Source organism: Ranitomeya imitator, chromosome 4 (assembly GCF_032444005.1).
Source record: "Ranitomeya imitator isolate aRanImi1 chromosome 4, aRanImi1.pri, whole genome shotgun sequence".
NCBI classification, from domain to species: domain Eukaryota; kingdom Metazoa; phylum Chordata; class Amphibia; order Anura; family Dendrobatidae; genus Ranitomeya; species Ranitomeya imitator.
The window spans coordinates 42653617-42667379 of NC_091285.1; the positions used below are offsets into that span (position 1 = coordinate 42653617).

Sequence of the window (13763 nt, forward strand, 5' to 3'; positions counted from 1 at the left end):
AAAAAAAAAAAGATAGATTTCCCATTGACTCTGCATTGGGTTTCGTGTTTCGGTCGATCCCCGACTTTTCGCCATAATCGGCCGATTTCACTCGACTCGACTTTTGAGATAGTCGGGTTTCGCAATAGTCGGGTGTCTTTGTCAAGGACATCTGTTGCGAATTCAGGTAGACAGAAACCAAGTAGAGGAGTAGTAGACTTGCCACATTTCCTTATTCCTGGCTCCTGCTCCTCACAGGTCCTTGTCATGAAAGAGCTCTTACGATTTACGTTATTTCTCTACTAGATCTCTGCCTGCCTGCACCTGCAAAGACTGCTTCTGGTCGAAACGTTGGACCGTATCTGTTTTTGACTCCTTGCCGGATCAAAATAAACTGCAGCAAGACTTAGTCTCCTTTTCTTTTGCGGTGCCGAGGTTCCTTCCTCAAATTGTTTCCAAAATGAATCAGCTGATTTAGATGTTCTCTTACATGCTTCTGACGCTGAATTGTATGAGAAGGATGCAGGAGAGGTTTTTTTCTGATGACTTTTTCATGTGGGCCATATTTGTGCAGGTATCTCTGAACAGTAGAACAATGTACCACAACTCCAGAGTCTGCTAAATCTTTCTAAAGGTTTATTTCAGTCAGGCGGGGGTTCTGATTTGCCTCTCTAGAAATCCTATGAGCAGCTCTCAGTAATTTTGCTTGGTTTTCCAGACCTTATCTTGATCTCCACGGTTTGCTATCTTCTTTATAGCCTTCTCCTGCACTGTGGGCTTCCACCATTTTCTTTTCCAGAGTGCGAGGCAGCTGCTTAGAAGAACCCATGGCTGCTGTTTTTTTTTTTTGCATCTACCCATTTTCCTTTCTGTAATTTTTAAAATGTAAAAAATTCCAATGTATATATATTTTTTGCTTAAAATACAAAGGGAAAGTGTCCTCTTTAACCTTAGCCCATTTAGAGATCATTTCATATTCAGCTTGCTTAACTGTTCACAATAACAGCAATTTTGACCTGAGGTACACAAACTTATATGTGCGTCTGTGTAATCTACCCTTTAACACCAGGTCCTTTTTCTGCTAATTTATTAATATACTTATACAGGGCAAAAGCGCTGTTTTTCTTATACGCCGCCCCTGCATAAGCTTAGAGTGAAACAATAAAATATTATCCGCCTGCAGTCACCACTAGAGGGAGCTGACAATATCCTCATTATTGAGTTCCATCTATAACTCTGTGTGCCGTAAGTCCCTGGGAAATTGATCTGAGCAGAATTTTTCACCTGTTTAAGAAAATAAGGTGCTAAAAAATGGATATTCATGTTAGTGATCGGGACAACCAAGGCCCGGTAAATTAAATTTCTGCTTTGTGGGATTGCAAATTCAAGGTAGTTTTAATTTCAGAAAAGGTGCTGATGAAGTATCCAAGCTGGTTATATTTTCCTTTGTTGGAGGCACCACAAGATATTCAGTGGTTGTCAATGTATGAAATATATTTTAAAGGGTGTATGTCACCAGGTTTTTGCTATGTAATCTGAGAGCATCATAATGTAAGGGCAGAGACCCTGATTCCAGTGATGTCATTTACTTGTTTGCTTGTTGTAGTGTCAATAAAGTCTGTGTTTTATCAGCAGGAGATTATCACTAGAGGAGTAGTTGTCTTGTGCCATGTAGTCCTCCTGCTCTATGTACGGTAACTACTCCACTGATTGGCAGCTTTCCGTGCACACTGTGCATGGGCAGAAAGCTGCCAATCAGTGGTGTGGGCGGGGTTATACAGGGCTCAGCATTCAGAGACCTGCTAGATCTGCAGCAGAGAAAAGTGATTTTATGAAAATGGCAGCAAGCAGCTCTGAAAGTGACACATCACTGGAATCTGTGTCTTTGCCACTACATCATGGTACTCTAAGATTATGTAGCCAAAGCCTGGTGACAGATTCCCTTTAAGAGTTTTCCTAGAGTGTCATACAAATTCCCCAAGGTCCGACCAAACCTTTATGTTAGTGAACGAACCTCAATGCCCAGACCGACCATGGGTCTACTGACTTCATTTTTGCAGTTTGCCTTCTGTAGCCTCTGTGTTGCACTGTTTTTAGCTGGCTGGACAATGACTTAACTGAGCATCAGTCAGTGAGCTGACTATGGTCATTCTTTTTCTGAGCTCCTCTCAGCTGAGTTATGACTACTCACCACAACAAAGTTGCATGTGCCTGTAAAAGCAAAAACGGTGCACAATTTATAATGCAACCCAACTGCAAAAATGATTTTTAGCCCCAAGAAAAACATTGTCCCCAAAGGTGGACAACCCCATTTAACAGCAGTAGTCTGAACATTTTCATTGACTTTTATAGGAGTGTTTTCTTGGCATGCTCTGTCATTTGTGCAGGAAGAGGAGGAAGGTGAGCTGTGATATTGCATGTTGTGAATGGCGGATCCTTTGTTTTGTATATACAAACGTTTGCGTTTTAGCCTCCCTTTGATAATGGGATGACTGCCGATCCTTAGCACAGCACCTTCACTGTCATCGAAGAACAGAAAAATACCATCAATCATGAGGCGTCATCAGTCCGATCTTCACTTTGGCGCCTCTCGTAAATTCTGGATTTGACATTACACTTGGACATTTGTCTAATATTAGCAAATGGTTTTGTGATTCCTAAGAACAGCAGCTCTGCAGATTCGGCATTGATTTGTGGTTCTGCATTTCATCCCGTCAGCGTGTGGAGCAATGATGGGGGTTGTTGTTTCTAGGAAACATCAGAGGTCAGTGTCTTAATCAGGACACCTCCGATTTACAGGCCTTTTACGAGAATATGAGAAAATAAAAAGCAAATCCCGCTGTCCCTATTAAATTATTGGAAATATGTGAATGTGTGGTGTTTGTGTCAGATATCACCCTGCTACATGCAAAATGATAGAATCTGTGACAAATGTGCAACTGCATTATTTATCATCAAGCATAAAAGAAGAGACATCGGCACTCACCGATCCATTACAACATGTAAGTCCTTTATGCCATACTTGGGGACATGGACATGGTGAGCAGGGGAGACAGGGAGCACTCTGGAGCACTGCAGTCTCCCCTGCTCACCATGTCCCCACGTATGGCATAAAGGACTTACATGTTGTAATGGATCGGTGAGTGCCGATGTCTCTTCTTTTATGCTTGACTTTGAATTACTCGCAGCAGAACACCCAAACATATCCGATGTCTAGCACAGCTCATATGGCTAGGAAATGATTGATAGAAATATACCGCATGTTGTGTGGTGCTGATATACCCTATGTTGTGTGGTGCTGATATTCCGTATGTTGTGTGGTGCTGATATACCGTATGTTGTGTGGTGCTGATATACCGTATGTTGTGTGGTGCTGATATACCCTATGTTGTGTGGTGCTGATATACCGTATGTTGTGTGGTGCTGATATACCGTATGTTGTGTGGTGCTGATATACCGTATGTTGTGTGGTGCTGATATACCGTATGTTGTGTGGCGCTGATATACCGTATGTTGTGTGGCGCTGATATACCGTATGTTGTGTGGTGCTGATATACCGTATGTTGTGTGGTGCTGATATACCGTATGTTGTGTGGTGCTGATATACCGTATGTTGTGTGGTGCTGATATACCGTATGTTGTGTGGTGCTGATATACCGTATGTTGTGTGGTGCTGATATACCGTATGTTGTGTGGTGCTGATATACCCTATGTTGTATGGTGCTGATATACTGTATGTTGTGTGGTGCTGATATACCGTATGTTGTGTGGTGCTGATATACCGTATGTTGTGTGGCGCTGATATACCGTATGTTGTGTGGTGCTGATATACCCTATGTTGTGTGGTGCTGATATACCCTATGTTGTGTGGTGCTGATATACCCTATGTTGTGTGGTGCTGATATACCGTATGTTGTGTGGTGCTGATATACCGTATGTTGTGTGGTGCTGATATACCGTATGTTGTGTGGCGTTGATATACCGTATGTTGTGTGGCGCTGATATACCGTATGTTGTGTGGTGCTGATATACCCTATGTTGTATGGTGCTGATATACTGTATGTTGTGTGGTGCTGATATATCGCATGTTGTGTGGTGCTGATATACCCTATGTTGTGTGGTGCTGATATACCGTATGTTGTGTGGTGCTGATATACCGTATGTTGTGTGGTGCTGATATACCGTATATTGTGTGGTGCTGATATACCGTATGTTGTGTGGTGCTGATATACCGTATGTTGTGTGGTGCTGATATACCGTATGTTGTGTGGTGCTGATATACCGTATGTTGTGTGGCGTTGATATACCGTATATTGTGTGGTGCTGATATACCGTATGTTGTGTGGTGCTGATATACCCTATGTTGTATGGTGCTGATATACTGTATGTTGTGTGGTGCTGATATATCGCATGTTGTGTGGTGCTGATATACCCTATGTTGTGTGGTGCTGATATACTGTATGTTGTGTGGTGCTGATATACCGTATGTTGTGTGGTGCTGATATACCGTATGTTGTGTGGTGTTGATATACCGTATATTGTGTGGTGCTGATATACCGTATGTTGTGTGGTGCTGATATACCCTATGTTGTATGGTGCTGATATACTGTATGTTGTGTGGTGCTGATATATCGCATGTTGTGTGGTGCTGATATACCCTATGTTGTGTGGTGCTGATATACCGTATGTTGTGTGGTGCTGATATACCGTATATTGTGTGGTGCTGATATACCGTATGTTGTGTGGTGCTGATATACCGTATATTGTACCACTGAAAACACTGTACCACAGGCTGCATCATATGGCCGCACCCCACACCACCCCAACATCCTGATGTCACCGCTATCTGCATCCTTAGAATGCTGGTAGCGGGAAATAGAATAGTGGATTCCACCAATCGCCACGTGCGACTGAGACAGCGGACCGATGATGTCACTGCATACAGCACTGTATATAGGAGAGCTGTGTTTGGGCTTATACTGTGTATAGGGGTTGTGTGAGGGGGCTCATACTGTATATAGGGTTTATTTGAGGGCTCTTACTGTAGCTAGGTGGGTTATGTGGGGCCTCACTGTAAATAGGGGGACTGTGGTGGCTCATATTGTATATAGAGGGTGGTATGGGTCTCATACTGTTTATAGGGGGCTTTGTGTGGTTCATAATGTACATAGGGGCTATGTGTGGACTCTGTATATAGGGGGCTATGTGAGGGCTCATACTATATGTAGGTGGGATGTGTGGGGTCTCATACTGTAAATAAGGGGACTATGTTGGGGCCCATACTGTATATAGGGGGCTGTGTGGAATCTCATAGTGTGTATAAGGGGCTATGTGTGTGGACTTATACTGTATAATAGGGGGCTGTGTGGGGCTCATATTGTATATAGAGGGTGGTATGGGTCTCGTACTGTATATAGGGGGCTTTGTGTGGCTCATAATGTACATAGGGGCTATGTGTGGACTCTGTATATAGGGGCTATGTGAGGGCTCACACTGTATGTAGGTGGGATATGTGGGGTCTCATACTGTAAATAGGGGGACTATGTTGGGGCCCATACTGTATATAGGGGGCTGTGTGGAATCTCATACTGTGTATAAGGGGCTATGTGTGGGCTCATACTGTACACTGTATATAGTGAGGTTATGTGAGGACTCAAACTGCATATAGGGACTATGTGAGCTCTCATACTGGATATAAGGTGCTATGTGTGTGGACTTATACTGTATAATAGGGGGCTGTGCGGGGCTCACACTCTATAAGGGGCTATGGGTGGGGGCTCATACTGTATATGGGGAAGCTATGTAGGGGCTCATACTGTAAGTAAGGGGGCTGTATGGGGGCTCATAATGTATATGGGGTAGTGTTTGGGCTCATACAGTACATAAGGGGAGTGTCAGCATACCTAGTTCTGCTCAGTATTGAGTGATACAATAAAGATTAATATAAAATAATAATATTGAACAGAATTAATTTCATTGCATTGGTTCGGCCCTCCACAAGAGTCGCGGTCCCTCATGTGGCCCCTCGGGAAAATTAATTGCCCACCTGTGCTCTAAAATGATTACGGGGATCGCTTACAATCTTGGTAAAACGTCTTTACTCTTAGCATAGGGCACGTGTCTTATTTAATGTTTTTCTTTCTGTAGGCTTTTTAAGACAAAGGAAGGGCTGCGTGGTATGAAATGGATAAATAGGTAATGTCTCAGCTGCCGCCGTCTAAGTGCGTTTGTCCATTACATTTGGGAAATCGGAGTATGAAGGGTATTTGTATGATAATATCCGGCTCGGACCTTCCTTAAATAACATGACCGCTTCATGTTCCTGCCGCCTGCTTACAACATGACAGCCGTCCCTTCAACATGTCATCAGCGAAATGTCCCTGCGCTTCACATCTGATAAGACAAGTGATAAATCAGTCCCGTTTATTGAATGCCCCCTCATTTATAGTAGCTGGAGGTTCAGAGCCTCTGTCTGCCAATGTATCCTATGAGACCTGATGGCCCAGCGCAGTCTGCTCCCCCACCGGTACGCCTATATTCTTATCTTTATGCTTTGGTCTCTAGATTGTTTGGGAAGATCGGCTGATCGGACATTTTGTTTTCTATACACCAGGAAATTACTTTGACTTTAATGTCCTGAATTTTCTTAGCCATTGAATTTCTGTACCTTTTTTGTTCTGTTGAGTTAAAAACAAACCTCATACATTCGTTTAACGAACCGCGATGGCAGAAGAGGGCGGCTGGGTTGTTTCGCTAAAAGAGATTATCCAGGACTATATAATATATATATATTTTTTTTACTAAGGACCTAAGAACTAACCGGCCGGTAGCTAACTATCTGCCTGTTTAGTACGGCAGCTATCTCTGCTGGCACAGAGCTGTCACAGACCACTCCTGCCGGCGATTCTGCTTCTTCCGCTGATGTCGCATCGACAGAACAGCCGCCTCTCTTCCCCCCTGCGCAGTTGGCGTGGCGTCACTGTGGAGGTCATGCTGATTGACCGCCGGGTCCCTGCTGCCTAACTGCCCCGTCTCGTCCCATCAACAGAGAAGCCCAGAAGAGGAAGAGCTGCTCTGTTGACATGGAGTGGTTGAATCACCTGCAGGAGCGGTCACTGACCAGACTGTGCTGGCACCGGGTAGAACAGGCAGGTAGTTTGCAGTTCTTTGAAATATCGCACATTTCACTCCATTTTGCCCCTGAAGTAAGGATTTCAATTTTTTGTGAATTTTTTTTTTTTTAAAGTATTTGTGACTTTTGGTGCTAAAAAGACAGATTAAAGGGATTGTCCACTCCTAATGTGTATGTAAGTCTTTAGACTAGACAGCCGTATCAGTGATTCAGGCGAACAGTAAGGTGCGTCTTTAGACTCTCGTAAACTTCAAAATATGCACCAGTGATTTTTTTTTTTTTTATTTATTTTAGACCAGTACTGATGCAGATTTCTTTTGCCCCACCATCAGCATCCATAGAGATATCACCATGAAACCCCAAACATTAAGGGAAGGGAAACCTAAGTAAATGTGCCAGTGGCTTTCTCCTATTCTTCTTACTTATGTTTTTCCTCTATCAATCATTTTCTTCTTGCATTTTGACAAACCGGTCCAGATGACTGCACATGGGTATATATGGTCTAATCCTATTAATGAAGAATTGGGGCCCTGGAGTGGACCAATAGTTGTAAAGTTCTCACGTTGTAAACTAATATTGGTCGGTGCAGCAAAGCGCCGTGCTGGCACCATCCACGGATATACTCCATTTGGGATAAGCAAGGAACCAGACCTTGTATGTGTATAAAATAACGTGAACAGCATAACAGGAAAAAGTTGAGGAAAAAAACGCACTCATCGTCCTTTTAAAACGATTCTTCTTCATTGGAAAATTAAAATACAGGGTTTGCAGGAGTGAATGGAATGGTTGCATGACGACAGACGTTCCTCACCAACTGGTGCTTCAATAGGTCCTTGTGTAATACCAGTTGGTGAGGAACGTCTGTCGTCGTGCAACCATTCCATTCACTCCTGCAAACCCTGTATTTTAATTTTCCAATAAAGAAATGTTTTAAAGGACTGTCAGGAACATTCCGACCCCCCCCCCCCCTCTTTTCTCTGCTGCAGCCCAGTGGAATTCAAGCCACTCGTTTCCCCCCTCCCCCAGGAATGTCATTGCTTGCCTTGTGAAGCAAAATCGTAAAGAGTAGAAAAGATGAGTGCATTTCCTAACTCAGCCCACTCAGTGATGTCACGACAAGAGGGCTTATCTTAACCCTGCTGAGTTATGTGTGAGTTTTCTTGTCCGAGGTCCAGCTGCTATACAGATGTGATATGCATCTTGATGTGTCTCCTGAGAACATGGGCAACCAGAAGATGAAATGAACTGAACGCTATGTAAGTGTTTTTTTCAACTTTAATCCCATTTTATTTGTAATTGTATTGTACATACACTACTTGTCTTCTTTATAATATCTTTTTATACTTCGTAAACACTGCCTACTTTTTTTTAAGTAAAATATAAAATTACTAGCTTGTCACTCCATGCTCTATAACGAGCTGTCGCATCCTCTGAGGTGAATTACGCTACTGATTTGGGTTTGCTCCGGACCCGTTAATACTTGGAAAATCTGAGCTGGCGGCAGCGAATATGTCCTGTGCAATTGGGAGTCGTTGCAGCGATCGGTGGCGTTGATAATTATTGTTCCCGCCTGAGTGGGAGTAGTTATATCGCCCTCGCTGCTGCGTGCTTAATAGCCAGTACATAGCAGGCAGCCTTTCTGGTAACTCATTACCCTAGGTGCAGTACCCTGACTGACCTGAGGGCAAGGGGGCGCCAGAGAGCTGCAAGTTCCAAACCGAAACTGGGAAGTGGGATATAGATAAATCCCCTTCAGAAGGAACCAGGGGCAACCAAACAACCCCGGGTCGTGACAAATTGGTGTGAGTGGTGGGGATGATAAAGGTATTTTCCCCATGAACCGTGACAGATTGGTGGGATCCCTGACATATCCAGTGGGATAAATAACAGTATGAAGTAGATTTTACTGTTCTTTCCTTGGAGCCTCAGTAACCAATGCCATGAAATCACTATATGAAGTGATATGGCTTCTTCTTCATAACCTTTTGTCTCCATCCCCAAAGTGATCAATGAGAGGTTGACTTCTCTGGAAATGTCATGTTACTGGCTGCCCACAGACTCATTTCGTGGACGTCCTCTGTTCTCTGGCACCAGATTATACCTAGTTCCAGTAACAATGAGGAGTAATGGCACATAATGAGGAATTCAGAATGCTTAGCGTTTCTCTGGGCTCTCCGATTACACTGGAAAATAGCCGCTCATCTAATGATACCCGCAATGCTAATTGAGGTCTCTGAACACAAAGCCTTTTCTACAAAATGATTGTTACGGCCAGACATAGTAAAGGTGACCCCATAAGACTACTAGCAGTATGACCCCTTTCTTGTACTAACCCCGTCCTCCACACCTTGGTCTTCGTTGCATTTCCTATAGAAATAGGGCGCAAGGAAATTAGAAATATGTTAGAAAACATGTCTTGCCAGATATGCCATCCCTTCCTTAAACCCATTAAACCAAGTCGGTAAAGGGTACATGATTACGGCTTGTTTTTTTTAAAGCAAATATCAAGATCTTTGAACTTTTAGATTCTGTCAAGGTGGAAGAATTCATGGAAACTGGCGCTGGCAATCTACTGGCTGATATCAGAAAAAAAAGATGATCAATCATCCTTGATGTTTTCCAAATGGAGCTACAGAATTTATGTATTTTTGTCCAATTGCAGCAGATTGTTTTCCTCTTTCTTCCTGATATGTTCCAGTCTTGCATGGTGGCCAGTCCAATGTGCATCACTGGCTTAGATTGATTTCACTTTGGGATATGATCTATTCATAGTTGACTTGCTTTGCGGAACATTTTTCACCCCAATTTTAGTACTTGTCTCACACGAAATGGCCAAGCACAGGCGCACAGTGCACCTTCCCACCTAGTTGTTTTCATCTCCATCCACTTCTCAATCTGCAAATCCGGAACCGTCAATCAAGGAAGAAGAGGGTTGGCGATGGGTGGAAACAAGTAAGTGGGAAGGTGCACTGAATTGTTCGGTCACGCCAAGGGTGCACCAAACTCCTGGGCTTACTTTGAACAATCATTTTGTGCTTAAAAAAAAAAAAACACGTAATAAATAGGTCTAAAACTTGATCTGAAATTTCCACCAAGGTGTACACCTTAATGTGGGTGAAAAAAGAAACTCGACAAATTTGCATATAGAAAAAAACGCTGCGTGTGAACATAGCCTAAACTTCCCAGTGTCCTTTTGCCTAATTTGGCTTTACAAGCACAAGCCTGGAAGATGTGAGCAGTCCTAATTATTACAGAGCCAGGTTGTACAGCTGAGTTATGATACGTTTGTGCAGAATATTCTGAAACTAATGACAAGACCTCATGTCTCATGGTTATAGCCCCTTGTTCATCATTGCACAGGGCCTAGATCTTGGACACAAGCGTATATTAGCAGGAAAAGCTTTAACAAGACTGTTGATGAACCGGAGGCCAGCGTGGCACCTTGCAGGCAAATCACACAATTATGGGTCCATTCTTAAATTGCATTAATTGGCCGCTGCTCATTCGATACACGCCGTATTTTACTGAAATGTGCCACTCGATTCCCTACGATTCAGAAGTGGTTCTTGGATTGTGGCTCTCTGCATATTTTACATGGGCTCATGTTAAAGGATTAATTTGCGGAGTTGAATTTTTCATTTTAGTCTCTGGCCCTATAACCGTGCTCCCTTAATGATGTCCTGAAAGTCATATTAGATAATTATGTAGCGGTAAATTGTGTGCGGGGACAGAGATCTATCTATAGACTGGTCTGCATAATCCTATTTGGACTCTCGCCGTTTAAAGAAAACAGATCCCAGCAGAGGCAAATGGGAAAATATTTGTTTCCTTCTCGTTCCTGTCTGTGACTAAATAAATTATATTGTTGGGAACACAAAGACAGCAATTAAAAAATGTAAGGTAATAATTAGTGATGAGCGAAAGTGCTAAGGTGTTATCTGAGCATGCTCGGGTCCTAACCAAGTGTCAACCTGTCACGTGAAAAACTCTATTAATGCAGATATGGGGTTAATCTAGAAAGCGGCACCTCTAACCACGCCCCCGGCACTGACTGCCAGCAGCTCGGCATTAGGACCAGCTGTCAATCAGTGCTGAGGCCCAGTTACAGCCACCAATCTCTATACACAGAGCGGTGACTGAAACCGCGCCGGCGCTGCCCCATGACTGAAATCCGAATGCTGCCAGGAGGAATAAAGTTTTTATTCCTGTCAGCAGAGCTCTAAGTGCGGTCGCCAGGCAGGTTCAAAACGCTATTAACCCACTGATTAGCCCAATATCTGCATGTTAATAGTATTTTTTTTTTCACGTGACAAGTTCCCTTTAAGATACAGTATCACAACAAATCTCCTTCTGTAAATTCACACTTGGCACAGAAATTCTGCTGGAAAGATTCTCCGATTAAATACCCTTAGTAGATGAAGGTCCCTGGATGGTTTTCAGTGGTCTTCCTGGTGATTTCATATGGGCGCTAGCACACACCCAAATAATTATACTGTGCACATACATTCAGACTTGCAGTTGACAACTTTTAAGAAAAACCAACTGAAGCAAAGTAATTAAAAAAGTGCTGTGTAAATATATTTTATTTATTTAGACAGCACACTCCAACTGGCAAGACCTGTGGCTCTGGTGATGTGATCCTGATCACATCATGATATGTCCTTCTTCACTTCTATGTTGCTGCCTGTTTTTGATTGGTCAGTGTTGTACAGGAGGCAGAAGTACACACCCCCCCAGTGAAAAGTATCTAGTAACACCAATTTGGACTTATCTAAAGTTAACTCATCACTTTCCAATACTTTGATTGCTAATATCTCCGAAACAGAGAGATGAAATAAAAAAAGTAAATTGTATTCCCCATAGCAGCTAGCCACTGTTACATAGCGTGTCCAATTCAACATGGAAATTTGGGTGAAAGCTACTCTTTACATTTAGAAGGAAATGTTCTACAATCCCTCAAGTAAATGTGTTTTCCCGGGTTATACAGTAGAACCCTGAATATTCGACGTCGATGTGAATATGAGAGCCTCTCTACTGTCATTACTGTTTTCTTGTGAGAATTGTGGTTTCATTATTCATTCTAAGCCTGTCACTAAATGGTATAAGCCGGCGTGGGTTCAGCTTGTAGCTAGATTTCTAATTTTGTAGCAGGAAATAAAATCTCCATTAATCTCATGTTCTCCCAGCCTAATTTCCCAATGGGTCCTGCATTGAATGTAGAAATACCATGTCTGACTACAGGAAAAATATAAATCTGTGTGCCGTGTTAGCCAGTAGATAGAAAAACACTAAAATTTGAGAGTTCTCAGTGGTTGATACTTGTTAATGGCTAACTGAAAAGATGGTAATAAATTGCAAGCTTTCGAGACTACTCAGGTTTCTTCATCGGCATACAATAATATAAAATCTGAAGAGTCACATATTTATGCACAAGAGGACATAGGAATAATGCAACAGATAAGGAAACGGTCCTGAAGCTGAACTATAGATGTGGGATGGGGAGAAAACGCTAGTGGCCGTAAATATTGGAACAGTTCATAGATAAGGAGTGTGAAAGTTTTATTGTCCTGTGACTAACCTCTGGTCCATGATTGTGATACCCCCCAAAAGGTCTGAGGAGCACATTAATTAGTTGATTTATGTCTTTTTATATCAACTAAGGAATGTGCTCCTTAGTGTCTAGGTGGAGGTGTCCAGTCTGACCTCTTCTTGGTTATCAAAATCCTTCTTCCGTCAGTCTGGGTGGATTTTGAGTCTTCAGATTCCACCCAAAATGAAGGAAGAGGGATTTTGACAACCAAGAAGAGGTCAGACTGGACACTTCCACCTGGACGCAACCCTAATTTGGATAATTTGGACTCCATCAGACACTTTGGTAAAATCCACCATCATAGATACAAACAGGAGACGAGTGTTGTGAATTCTGTTTTCGAACTCCCTCCTGTGGTCATGAATGGTACTTCGGCGAGTTCTGTCCATGGACTCCCTCTGGTGGCTGTGAGTGGAGCTGCTGCTTCTGAGGTTCCTTCCACAGGTGACGTAGTTTATTCGTTGGCTGGCTGTTCTATTTAACTCCACTCAGATCGTTACTCCATGCCAGCTGTCAATGTTCTTGTACTGGTTCAGTTTGCTCCTGGATCTTTCTGGTTACCTGTCTACTCCAGCAGAAGCTAAGTCCCTGCTAGTTATTTATTTGTTCATTATTTACTTGTCCAGTTGGCTATCATGATTTTGTCTTGCTAGCTGGAAGCTCTAGGATGCAGAGTGGCACCTCCGCACCGTGAGTCGGTGCGGAGGACTTTTTGCACACTCTGCGTGGTCTTTTGTAGTTTTTTGTGCTGAACGCGAAGATACCTTTCCTATCCTCAGTCTGTTTAGTAAGTCTGGCCTCCCTTTGCTGAAACCTGTTTCATTTCTGTGTTTGTGACTTCATCTTAACTCACAGTCAATATATGTGGGGGGCTGCCTTTTCCTTTGGGGAATTTCTCTGAGGCTAGGTAGGCTTTATTTTCTATCTTTAGGGCTAGTTAGCTCTTAGGCTGTGAAGAGGCGTCTAGGTCGTGTTAGGTACGCTCCACGGCTATTTCTAGTTGTGTGATAGGATTAGGGGTTGCGGTCAGCAGAGTTCCCACTTCCCAGAGCTTGTCCTGTG

At 43.0% G+C, this 13763-nt stretch overlaps 1 protein-coding gene across 2 annotated transcripts in view; it reads left to right on the forward strand.

Moving 5' to 3' along the window:
* The window catches only part of RNF130 (ring finger protein 130), a 292094-nt gene that overhangs the window by 121789 nt on the left and 156542 nt on the right, over window positions 1-13763 (forward strand). The window lies entirely within an intron of this gene.